We start from the raw sequence: 13,336 nt of genomic DNA on the forward strand, positions 1-13,336 counted from the left end.
AGAGCTGGGCTTCTGTCTGTAAGACTTTCTTCCTGACTCTCAAAGGCCTCCTGATACCCCCTGTAATCTGACTGTAGCCCAGACCAGTTTCTGTAGGTTGAAGAGTGGCCTGAGAAGGAACAATAGCCCTACAACGTCCTGCCCTCAGAAGAAAGGATTGGGAGTTGCGGTTGTTTTCTTGAAATGTATTATTGGCAGGCTGGATAATGGCTTGGGTATGTTTCTCCCTCTTTTGAAAAATGGCAAATAAAACAATACTCAGCTATAGTGTTACCAACCTGGGGATGGAAGCGTTCGCCTGAGGGATATTTGAACTCCTCCAGAGTAGTTTATGTAACAAGGCATCACTAAACCAAATGGCATTAGCAGGTAATCCCTTTTTGCCATGTCATATAGTAACAATGCCCCCTTGCTTTCTCACACAGGGCTAATGACTGATGGAAGAAGGGAAGAGGTGAGCGAGGCTGAGACTTTGCTTGCAGATAGGCCTGACTTGGAGTTTGGGATCCTTATCTTCAGCGCCAGTACGCCTGTTTAGTCCAGAAATGGAGCCACACTTTTCATAAGAATAGCTGTCCACCCCAGTCTGTGGGATTCCAGTGGTTCCAGAAAGGCGGAAAGAGAATTCCTGCAGACCGCAGAGATTTATGTCTGGGGAGGGTGTCTGTGGCTGGGAGGGGGCCCTGGCGGAGTGATAGTCATCACTGGAATGGGTACAGGAAAATCTGAGTCAGCAAATGAAGGGGCTGAACCCAAGTGTCCTGGACGCCAGCTGTGGGAAGGCAGGCGAAGAGGAGGGTCCGCCCTGGCAGCTGCTGGGAGCTTCTGAGAGTCAGCATCTACCAGGGCCTGGGCCAAGGTAGCTGACTGGGAGAAGAGGATGGGGGACAGCCAGGCTTCCACTGGTTTTACAACTTTCTCTGTCACTTGAGGCCCTCTACACATAGCCCCGACATCTCTCTTCTGCATTATTTTCCACTAGGCCCCTACACAAACTCTCCACTGGGGTTTGTTCACCTTTCTCCTACCAGGAACATCTCAAGTGTCCAACGGGCTTGCAGTGTCCTTCTCGTCAGCTCAAGTCCTACCTCTTGCAAGAGGCCTTCCTTGACCACCCCAGCACAGAGAGGACACTCCCTCCCCTCTGAGAGTTTTGAGATGGATGCTCTGTGCTCCTTAGTGTGTGCTTGCCATGTCCTGCCTTGTCCAGATACCCAAGTTTATTTTTGAGACAAGGTCTTGCTCTGTTGCCCAGGCTGGAGTGCAGTGGCGCGATCATGGCTTACTGCAGTCCCCACCTCCTGGGCTCTAGTGACCCTCCCACCTCAGCCTCTCAAGTAGCTGAGACCACAGGTGTGTACCACCACACCTGGCTAATGTTTTTTAATTAATTTTGTGTGTGTGTGGAAATAGGGGTCTCACTATATGGCCTAGGGTGTTCTTGAACTCCTGGCCTCATGCAATCCTCCTGCCTCAGCCTCCCAAAGTGCTGGCATTACAGGCATGAGCCACCACACACCGGCCTAGCTATTCTTTCTTTTCTAGAATGGTCAGGTGAGTGCCTGCTCTCGCTCTGACCCCACCTCATCCCACTTTCCCCTTAACTCCCTCTGTCTCCAACCATGAGCAGAGCATCACTGCTCCTTAGAAGTCCCAGACACACTCCTGCCACAGGACTTTTGCACGGGCCACTCGATCTGCCAGGGACACTCCTCCCCCAGGCATATGAGTGGCCGGCTCCTCCACTTCTTTCATGTTCTGCTTAAATGTTACTGTAGTTCATCAGAGACCACCCTAGATTACAACAAACAAACACCTTTTCCCTAGCACTTCCACCTTCCCCTGCTTTGCAGTCTCATCTGTTATCACCACCTGACATCAGGGATTTTTTAATCCGTTATTGCCTTTCTGCCACTACTTGAAGCTCTATGAGGACAGGTTTCCAGCTCTTTTGTTCTCTGCTGGATCTCAAGGACTTAGGACTGTGCCTTGCATGTAGCAGGTATAAGATAAACAGATGTTAAATTAATGCATATGTTATAACTTGTTTGCCTCCATGGTGTTAGGCTATGTTTATGTATATACATTTACTATATATAATGTGCCATATACACCATATATAGTAATTTATATTTACCTTACCATCTACTATATACACATGCACGTATATGGCATACACCAAATACATGATAAACGTTCAACAGACATTTATGAACAACAGTATTATTCTCTCCTTGAGCTGAGACCTCTAATGGTTTTTCATTTGACACACTCCTTCCCTAAGTCTGGGAGGGCACCCCCTGGACTAAAGAGGGGAGTTATGAGGTGGGGATGGAGCAGGCAGGGACTGGGAAGGACAAAGTGTCCTGTTTCAAGTTAGCATCTGCACAAAGGAGCCTGCCCTGGGGTACGGTCTAGTCAAGCAAAGCCCTGGCCTTTTGTGCTTCTTGCTCACACAGGAGACCTGGACCTTGTTTTCTCTATGAGAAAGGAGTTCAGATCCTTCAGGCTACAGAGAAGGCTCTGGCCTTTCAGGCCAGCTTCAAAAATTCTGATGTTTCTCTAGAGGTATCAAAGAAACCCTGAAGTGTGGTGTCATGAGCTATGGGCAGGCCTGTGGTGTGTGCGGACACCTGGACGATGGAAGCTGGGAATGTGCTCTGCTTGAAAGCCCTGACATCAAGGGTCATCCTGATTTTGCTGAGCCAGAGCAAAGGAGACCCTGTCTGAAGGAAGAGGAAGGGTGAGACCTTCAGCTTCAGAGGTACAACCCATGTGGTCACAGGCTGCTTTCGAGAAGGGACTCTTTGGGTCTAATCCAGATATGTAGCCCCTTCCCAGAACCAAGATGTACAGAGACCATACATAGTAGGGCTATCACTCTAAGGTGTAGGCAGTGCATGCCAACAAGCTAGCAGTCTCAGAAGGGTTTGCAAAGGTGCAAACCTCAGAACATACCATCAGTAATGAATCTGGCTACTGTTTGGCCTCTGATATGTGCATGGCACTATGCCAGAAATAATATCTCTAATCTTCCCAACAAGCCTCCAAAGGAGGTCAGAGCAGTTGATTTGCCAAAGGACTCCCTGTGGTTGGGCAGCAGAGCCCAGACAGGATCCCTGCCCTGGGTTCTGTCCAGCATGCTAGGTTGCCTCTCCTAAGCCCATGGCCTCGGCGTGCTCCCAAGGCTACAGGAGGGGAAGCTGACAGAGACTGAGTTACTGTGGTGTCCTTAGATGTGGGAGGGAGGATCTTCGGAAGGAAGCAGCAATTCTGGTGTTGCTTGAGGTCTGAAGGATTGGTGGCTAGAGATCTATATGCAATGTTTTCAAAATTAGGAGTTGGAATGGAAGATACTCTGACCAAGGAAGAATACAATACCAAATATGCAAACACGGGCACACAGCCCCCTCCTTATGAAAGTAGGGGGAAGAGCCCTAATCACCACCATCATTTATTAAATGCTTGCTATGGGCCTGGTGCTGTTGGGTAAGTGCTTTACCCAATTTATTTCATTTAATCCTCCCTACAACCCTATGGGGTAGGTGACAGCCCCTATCTAAGGAAAACATGGAAGTGAGTGCTTGGAAAATCTGTAACTACTTTACAAGTAACATTGAGGTATAAGTACTGAGGTTTGGACTCTCACAGACCGCAGTCTTGGCTCTTGGGATGCCCCAAGACATCCTTTATTTCAGGGCCAAATTTCTAAAAGCCTAGAGTGTTGTCATCTCCAGCATGGCTTAAGGCTATGTCCTTACCCACTGTCAGTGGGCTGGGGCCATCTGCCTAGACTTGATGCCTGTTTTAGGTACATTAGAAAGCCTACGGCTTTCTCTAAACTGAAACATAGGCTTTCAGACTGAAATCCCAAGCTCAAGGTTGTCCTCACACTGGTGACCCCTCAATTTGTTCCTCTCATCAGAAATGCTCTTTCCCCTCTGAGTCATCAGTGCAAATCCTACAGTCCTCCAGGCTAAGGTGAAATGCCACCTCCGATGCCCAGTTGCCCTGACTCTCCATTCTTCTAGGAACTCCTCCAGCAGCCCGGCATCTGATTCTATCGAATCCTGCACTGCTTACCTCATTTCATACATACACTTTTGAGGATAAGGCTCATAGCTTACCGATCTTTTCCAAATCCAGTCAGATTTAGGACAGTGCCTTGGGCAGTCATTTGCTGATTGATTCTAAAGTCAACTCTCTCCAACAGTAGGTGTCTATGCCACTATCAGGCAGTATTTCTCAAAGTGTGGCCAATAACCACCTTGCATTTTAAAATGCAGATCCCCAAGCCCTGCTGAATCTGTATCTCAAGGGGTGGGACCTACAATTTGCCAATTAACCGGCTCCCTGGGAGATCCAAAAACACTAATGTTTAAGAACCCTGCCATGAGGGACAATGCAATAGTCAACTGAGACAGCAAGATCCATGTCCAAGGGCCATCAGAAGACAGGGTGTGGGGTTCTGCTATGAATCCCAAGGAAACCACCCACTGTGGTGGGACTTCCCACCACCACGCCCAGTGAGGAAGATGATGAGCAATGGCTACAAGACCTCTCTCACCAAATGATGATGTGTTGACGTGCTGTCATCACCATCAATGAAAATGATATGACTAAGTCCATAAGTGATGTTTGGTTCACCTTTTCTCCTCTCTAATCCTCCCAGAAATGACTGATCTTTGTAAATACTACATGTTGATTTCTTGTCATTGCATCATAAGTGGAGGCCATCCAACTCATGCTTCTACATTTTTCATCTGATTATAGGTGAGAACGGGCTTCTCCTCCAACTGGATGGCTCCAGTTCTATACATGAAACCCTGACCTTTAGAAGCACCACTGACGGCTACTTCAGCTTATACCTCCGTGTTTCCAGTCCATGATGAATTTTTGGGAAAGAGAGCTCTTTTCTCACAGTTGAAAACACTGGCAGCCTGCAGATGTGGAAGTCTCAGCTGGGAAACATGAAATCTTTTGATATCCCAAAAGCACACATCTTGGAAGTTAAACTTTACCCATGACTAACTAAAGTCATTCTTAAGAGAAAATTATGGAGAGGATTAACATGCTTCATCCCTTTCTCTCAGCTGCCCGATTAGGACCTTCTAGAGTTACATAAATCACTTCTTGCTCTAGCCAGTCTGACTCCAAGCATCAACACACCATTGTTGCCTGGGCATTTTTTCAGCCTAGCCAATAAAAACTCCCAAGTCATCCTGGAACTTTTGGAGATGACTGAGATGCAAGAAAAAAAACACGGTAGACTTTAACAAACTGTACAACTGGGGACAACCAGCGGGAAGGTTTTGGAAGGCTGGGGGTGAAGAGGTGGCCTGACCATAATTAAGGGCAAGTCCTGCCAGCAAACCCGTGCCCATTTTAAGAGAGGGATGGCGGTTTTCCCAGGCGGAAGCTGGGTGCCAGGGCTCATTCCATAGACAAATGCTGTCCTCTCTCCCCTCCTTAAAATGAACATTGTCAGGAACAGGAAGGGCACAGGCGTGGTTCTGGAAAGATCTCAGTTCCAGTCCCAGCTCATCGTTTGTGCCTATTTCCTCATCTGTCAAAGAAAGATATCCCAGGACCCTGCCTGTCGCAAAAGCACCATGAAGATAAAGTAAGATCATGGACAAAGGACTTTGTAAAGCAATTTAAAAGTTGTATGTGTGCTACATGCCAGGCACTGTGCTAAAGGCCATACATGTTTTAACTAAATTCTTGCGGCAGTCTTCTAAGGGAAGTATTATTTCCACTTTGCAAAGGAGAACACCAGGATTCACTGGCATTGTTAATATTTGCTAGAAGTTTAAAAAACCAAATAAATGTCTGAAAACTAAATGTTCAAAATGAGATACCCTATTGCTAAGAGGCTGTGAGATGAGTTTGTGTGGGTGGGAAGAGGTTAAAAAAATAAGTTTGGATTCTCTCCCATGCAAATTGCAACCAGTTGGTAGGGGCTGTGAGGAGCATGTGGGATATTCAGGATTCTCTAGTCATGGGCTGAGAGGAGGAGCATGATGGACTAGCAACTTGACAGTAGCTGCTAAATCAGCCGATTTTAGTTCCAGAAATGACTCCTGCTGGGTGTAATCACACTGGCTTTCACTACCATCACTGCCACAGGATGCATGAGCATTTATGAGCATTTTACTCTGGGTAAGTGGGTCTTTTCTACACACACACACACACACACACATACACACACACACGAGCAGAATGTAAAGGGGTAGAAGACTGTGTGTCTGCCTTTGGGTACTGACAGTGATTTTGGGAGATAAGACTTTTGTGCATACAAATCTAAATAGCTAGTCGTGGTATGTATGCTGGCTGCCAAGAAAGAAGGAAAATTAATAAATGCTACAGGGGTTTGGATGAACTGAAGGGTTTGTGGAAGAGGCGGGATGTGAGATGAGCAGTGGGAGGTCAGGACAATCAAGGGGCATGGCTGGGGCATCTCAGGCAGAGGGAACAGGCAGGAATTCACATGCCAGTGTTTCCAGAAAGCGGGCAGTGAGATCGAAGACAGCAGGCTGAGAGCCAACAAAGGAACAAGGAGATATTGACATTTTATTTTGCTGGGCATGAGTGGTGCTCAAAGTCTCAAAATAGGGTCACAAAAGTGGGCAAGTTCTTTTCGTTTATTTGTAAAACTCCTTTCCCAAGTGATTTATTTCAAATAAAAATCTAATTGGCTATCCCACTCTAATCCATTGCTTCAGTTACTATCCAAAGTAGTATTTAAGGGAAATCCATTTAAATATTCATCCCTACTCACATAGAGCATGGTACATCATTCACGAGAGAGTTGTTTAAATATAGAATGCACTCCAGGTAACAAATGATGTATACAGGACTGTGCAAGACACTCCAGAGAAGGTCCCACCAATCATAAAAGGAAACACGTAACGAAAACTGTCTTCACGGAGAAGAAATATTGCGTGGATGACCAAGACTGCAAGGATGTTAGAGTTTGTGGTGCAGGAATACAGGGACTATCCCACATCACACAGGGCTAGGAGAAACAAATGGTGGGTTAGAAGGTAGAAAAGGGCAAAGTCGTTTAAGCGAATAATTCCTTTTCGTTGGGACATAATTACAAGTTGCTACAGGAAAGTATTATGATAGCAGCAATCCTAAGAGACATTAATTTCAGAGACCCTGAAGGTAGCAGCTTTAGATCTTATGCATCCCCAAATCACACCTGAAAGATGCAATAGCTGTTCAGAAGAAACAGCAAGAGGGAGGAGGGACAGGACTTCAGAATCCCCAGGGAGGGGAGCATGGTGGAACAGCCACATGATTTTCATGATTTTGTCTTCTGTCCTTTCAGTCTCTCCCTCTCTCTAACCCCCACTACCAAGTTGGTATTTGGGACCGCCCCACTACTTGGGGTATTCTGGGAGGACAGGAAAGACTTAAACTTAGCTAGGGAAGCAGGAAAGCACTCCAGAGTGCCCCATGTGGGTTTAAAGGACCTGGGCATTAGACAGGAGGTTCACATCTGTTGTATGGATGAGAAAATAAGCTTGTTTTTCAACAAGTCTGCTGTCTTTCTGAGTGGGTCTATATCTGCAAGGTTCTCCAGTGCTGTCTTCTCCATGTTCAAGGTGGATGCCTAGAATATTGTCCGTGTTCTTAGACTATGGAGACAGCAGTGAGGATGCTGCCCTCCCAGGATGTGGGGATCTCAGGGAGTGATCAGCTCAGTCACCCAGCAGCTTTGCAAGTGAGGCTTTTCATCACTCCCTGGTGGGAAATAGCTTAACTTTCTAATGGGTTTACAGAATCTTCTAGCCATGTTTTGCGGGTGGGTTTTTCACCTTGCGTCACAGAGAGGGTATTTAGAAGAAAGGACAGTGTGGGAAACATTTACTCAGATACACAGCTTGGGAAGAGGATCATTATTCATGGAGTCTTCTGGTACAAGGACCCGAGCAAATGCCCTCCAAACATCATTTCCTCCTCCACTTACATTTCAAAAAAAGCTGCAGGAGTTTGATATTTTCTTAGTTTCCTTTTCCTGACTCCCTCTGTACAGGATGATGTAGTTGTTTACTTTAAGGCTCAGGAGTCAGCCAGCATTGTATGAAAAGCTTTCCCACAAAAAAAAAAAAACCCCATACGACGACAAACCCCTTTCCCTGATGTTTAAGCAATTAGCGATACATGAACAGGCTTGCTTGAGCTCTTGGTCTAGGACCTGCTCCTTCTTCCTGTTGCAGGAGCCACTCACCCTGGGACTGAGGGAAACAGGGAGGCCTTTTCATTTCACAAGGGGTGGCGTTAGTGGGGGCAGTGAACAAACAGGATCTTCATTGGTCCCACCTCCAAGCCACTTTTGTGCCTCCCCCTGCTGTTCACCCCGGTGTCACATGAAATTCCAAACCTCAATGTGCTTATCCATAAAATGGGGAAATAAAAAAGTTGTGGAAAAGATGAAACCACAATGTAAATTTAACCTATTATCTGAGACAGCACTGTAGAATGATGAACACTAGGACAATGGAACAGAAACTGCCTTGGTTCAAATCCAATTCTACCACTTCTTAACTATGTGACGTTGGAGAAGTCATTCTACCTCCCTGTGTCTCAGGATATCCACCTCTCAGGGCTATTGCAAAGATTAAGTTAATCAACATACGTAAACAGCTTTAAAAAATGACAGGTATATAGTAAGTGCCATAAGAACATTAGCTAAGTTCACAATAACAAAGACGTGGAATCAACCTAAATGCCCATCAATCATAGACTGGGTAAAGAAAATGTGGTATATACACACCATGGGATAATATGCAGCCATAAAAAAGAACCAGATCATGTCCTTTACAGGGACATGGATGGAGCTGGAGGCCATTATCCTTAGCAAACTAACACAGGAACAGAAAACCAAATACCACATGTTCTCACTTGTAAGTGAGAGCTAAATGATTAGCATACATGGACACATAGAGGGGAACAACATGCACTGGGGCCTGTGGGAGCGGGGAGGAGGGAGAGGATCAGCAAAAATAACTAATGAGTACCAAGCTTAATACCGGGGTGATGAAATAATCTGTACAATAAGCCCCCATGACACAAGTTTACCTATGTAACAAACCTGCACATATACCCTGAACTTAAAAGTTTCTAAAAAGAACATCAGCTATTATCATTCTTGGCTTATAGAAAACACTCTATAAATTTTAGTTACATTTGTATGTGATGGCAGCAAGGAAAGCTGTTATTTTCAACCAGTGGTGGCAGGTGGGGAGGGCAGCGCAGTGAGTGCTATGTCCCCTATAGAATATGCCAGAATCTAGAAAGAACACATACATCTACAGTTTAAAAGGTTCAATTTATAACATCACTTTATAGGTGAAAATGGAAAGATAACTATGGTTTTCATAATACAAACTGCCAAATGAAATGTTTGGCATCTTCTTAGTTATAAAACATGGTTTAAAAACATGTTGCAAAACACAAATGTTGTGGCAGTGAAGAAAGTTTACCCCCCAACTCAGAGCTGCTTGCTGAAAGAGTGAGGCTGGGCTAGGTTACTCTTTAAGAATCCCAACCTTCGGCCGGACGCGGTGGCTCATGCCTGTAATTCCAGCACCTTGGGAGGCTGAGACGGGCGGATCACTTGAGGTCAAGAGTTTGAGACCAGCCTGGCCAGCATGGCAAAACCCCGTCTCTACTAAAAATACAAAAGTCAGCCGGGTGCAGTGGCGGGAGCCTGTAATCCCAGCTACTCGGGAGGCTGAGGCAGGAGAATCACGTGAACCCGGGAGGCGGAGGTTGCAGTGAGCCAAGATCTTGCCACTGCACTCCAGTCCGGGCCACAGAGCCCGACTCCATCTCAAAAAAAAAAAAAAAAAAAGAATCCCAACCTTCAAGAGGGAGGCCCCCCAGGGTAGGTGGAAGGTGGGCCAGCAGTTCTGTAGATAACCCCCTGGTCTTGAGCCCCATCTTGGCCTTGGTCTTGGAAAGAGGATAGGGACTATGCTTCATTCTTCCAGCTAAATAGGCCATGTGACCAGTCACCACACTTCTTGTCCTTGAGACAGATCATACTGCCAAAACAGGAAAATCGAAACTTTAGTGGCAAAAGAGTGATACGTAGAGGTAGTGCACAAGCTCAGTTTTTATTAAAGTTCGAATTTTTGGAGAGCATGTCATCATTTAAAATGCTAGTGTCTATGATAGTTTGGATGCTTTCATGTTCTATTCCCCTTCCCTGCCTTATTGTAAAATATACCTACGAATGAGAATATGTAAAATATGCATATGCATTTTAAAGATCAAATAAGACTCACTTTTAGCTGCGACCAACCTTGACAGATAGAACATGGTTGCTGGCCTTTGAAACCCCTTTAACTCTCTTTAATTGCAACCCCTCTCCCCATCCTCATTCAGTCCCTATTTGGACTTCCCTGGTAATCATGATCTTGTTTTTCTTTTCTTTTTCTTTCTTTTTTTTTCTTTTTTGAGATAGGGTCTCACTCTGATGCCCAGGATGAAGTACAAGTGGTACAATCATGGCTCACTGCAGCCTCAACCTCCTGGGCTCAACCTACCCTCCTACCTCAGCCTCCCGAATAGCTGGGACTACAGGTGTGTGCCACCATCCCTGGCTAATTCTTTTGTTTATTTTTGAGACAGGGTCTTGCTCTGTTGCTCAGGCTGGAGTACAGTGGCATGATTATGGCTCACTGCAGCCTTGACTTCCTAGGCTCAAGCGATCCTCCCACCTTAGCCTCCAGAGTAGCTGGGACAACAGGCACACATCACCGCGCCAGGCTAATTTTAAAAAATTTTTTGTAGAGACAGGGTCTCACTATGTTCCCAGGGCTCAAGCAATCCTCCTGCCTTGGCCTCCCCATGTTGGGACTACAGACATGAACCACCACACCCAGCCCCTTGCTTTTCTTTACAGTTTCATCACCCATGTGTTTCCTCCTAAGAATATTGTTTAGTCTCGCCTGTTTGGGGGTTTTATATAAATGGAAATATGCTACATGTATATTTCTGGGACTTGCTTCTTTCCTTCTGTAGTCAGCTGTGTATCTTTTAAAATTACCAGCTCTTATGCCTCAGATCTCTGTTTTTAAGGGGTCTCATTTTCTGTCTTAAAAATCCCCTTCAAAAACATCCCTTAAACATCCCAAAAACATCCCTAAAATGTCATGACACAGCAAATTGACCAATTCATTCTGTTCTCTTGGATACAAGTTGTCAGCCACACTTAGGAAAGCTGTCACCAGTTCCTCACCTTTCCAACCTAAATATTTTCCTACATCAGAGTGACACTTTTGGTAGAGTTAAAGATCAGAGAAATGCATTCAAACCTTCTGCATGATACCATCTTCCAAAAAGGTAACATTTCCACCACTACATTCTTAATGTTTCTGCATAGTCTTCTACGCTTCTTTCTGATTTTGTCTAACTGCCCATACTCCTGATTCTTGTCTTCCCCTACCCATGAAGTCTAAATGTCCCATTCTAGAGAATTGAGATTTTAGGTTTTACATCTTTACCTTAATCTTTGAACCATCCACATAGCTTTTATACCCTCTAACTTCGTATACTCTCCCCATAAATGCCTATGTGCTTAGACTGCACTTTTTACTCCCATAATCCTGCAGACTGTTAGTACCATTTCCTACCAAGGAGAAAGGGGTATTTGAATATCTGCATTTCATGCTAAATAGTGTCTTCAAGATTTGAAAATTAACAATTAGCTCAAAGAGCTAAACAGAATCCATCCTTCCTGGGATATGGATGCACAAGAATCACATCTATTGATCATTTTCAGCTTTTGGAAGGCCCCAGTTTGCTTCTGCCTATGGCGTCTACCAGATACTGACTTCCAGTGTTTACCTAGTACCCAGGACACAGGCTCACTCTGGTTCCCATAGTGATGGGTCAGTTTGCCCTCCCAGAGATTAATGTGGTTTAAAGCAGCAGAGATCAACACTGGCCAGGGAGCTAAATGGATCTGAACTACACAAACATCCAGATCTGCCTTAGACAGGGCTTGCTCCTTTTCACACAATAACAACCCTACAAAGCCAATTTCCTTGAATCAGATGGGACCTCGCCACTGTGCTCCTGTGGGGTAGGTGGAACCCAGGGTTCTTATTCCTGTGACAAAGTCCCTTATGAGACAGCGACAGAGTGACAGAGGGAGAGAGTGAGAGCAAGGGAGAGAGAGGGAGCACATGAGCATGTATGTGACCCGGAAGGGGCACTTCAACGCTTGTGCCTCAGTTTCCTCCATACTACTATATGACTAGTAGTATACTAGTATACCAGTAGTATACTAGTAGTATACTAGTATACCAGTAGTATACTAGTAGTATACTAGTATACCAGTAGTATACTAGTAGTATACTAGTATACCAGTAGTATACTAGTAGTATACTAGTATACCAGTAGTATACTAGTAGTATACTAGTATACCAGTAGTATACTAGTAGTATACTAGTATACCTAGTATATGGACTAGTAGTAGTCCATACTACTATATGACTAGTAGTATACCTACTAGTCAGCCCACTCATCTCTTCCTCTGATTTTCATTCTCTGGTTCACCTATTAGCCTAACCTCCCTAGGTAGACCAGCAGTTCTTTGAACAAGGCTTGTGTCTTTTTCTATCCCTGGAATACCTGATATTAAGTTGAAGACATACCGTACCAGGTATTAAAAAAAATACTGGTTGTCTAATGTATACTGAAGCAGAACACTTCATCCCTGGCTGGTGGTGTGTGTTCCAGATGTCTTACCTTCCCTGGTACTACTCCTGCACAGCTGTTTTTTAACACTTCAGGGTTCAGTTACTCTGCCTAGCACTGCTGCACCTCAGTCACCATGTCTGGCAATCCAAATGGATCTTGCCAACTCAGGGAGTTCTCTCGTGAATTCTTTTGTAAACATTTTACAATAGGAGTTAGCTTTTGTAAGGTCAACAATCACACCTACATTTGTTTTTTTTTTACAGTCAAATTTTCGAGCTTTCTTTCAGTGGCGCCTACCTATACTTTGTGAAGTGTGTTTAATCTCTGAGTTATGTACATCAAAAGATACTTCCTAGATCTTTAAGAAGCTCTCCCAAGGGAATAAAACTCTGGGCAAATTGGATGGTAGAAGTATTTCACCATTCATGGCAACGTGTTTCCTTTGGTTGTGTTGGTATGTTTTTAGTGTTAACACTGGTGAATCTAGAAAGTTTTCATAAACTGGGGCTTAATAAAGGAGATTGGATTTAAAATCTTACCTGAAAAAGAAAAAAAATACCAAAAACACATGGGGATAGGTTGGATAAATGGTGAAAGAAACACTGAGAACAAA

The 13,336-nt window shown here is 44.8% G+C and overlaps 1 protein-coding gene across 3 annotated transcripts in view; it reads right to left on the minus strand.

Moving 5' to 3' along the window:
- Positions 1 to 13,336, minus strand: part of PRKCE (protein kinase C epsilon) — a 536,120-nt gene that overhangs the window by 150,711 nt on the left and 372,073 nt on the right. The window lies entirely within an intron of this gene.

The sequence above is a fragment of the Gorilla gorilla genome, chromosome 12 (assembly GCF_029281585.2).
Source record: "Gorilla gorilla gorilla isolate KB3781 chromosome 12, NHGRI_mGorGor1-v2.1_pri, whole genome shotgun sequence".
NCBI lineage: Eukaryota > Metazoa > Chordata > Mammalia > Primates > Hominidae > Gorilla > Gorilla gorilla.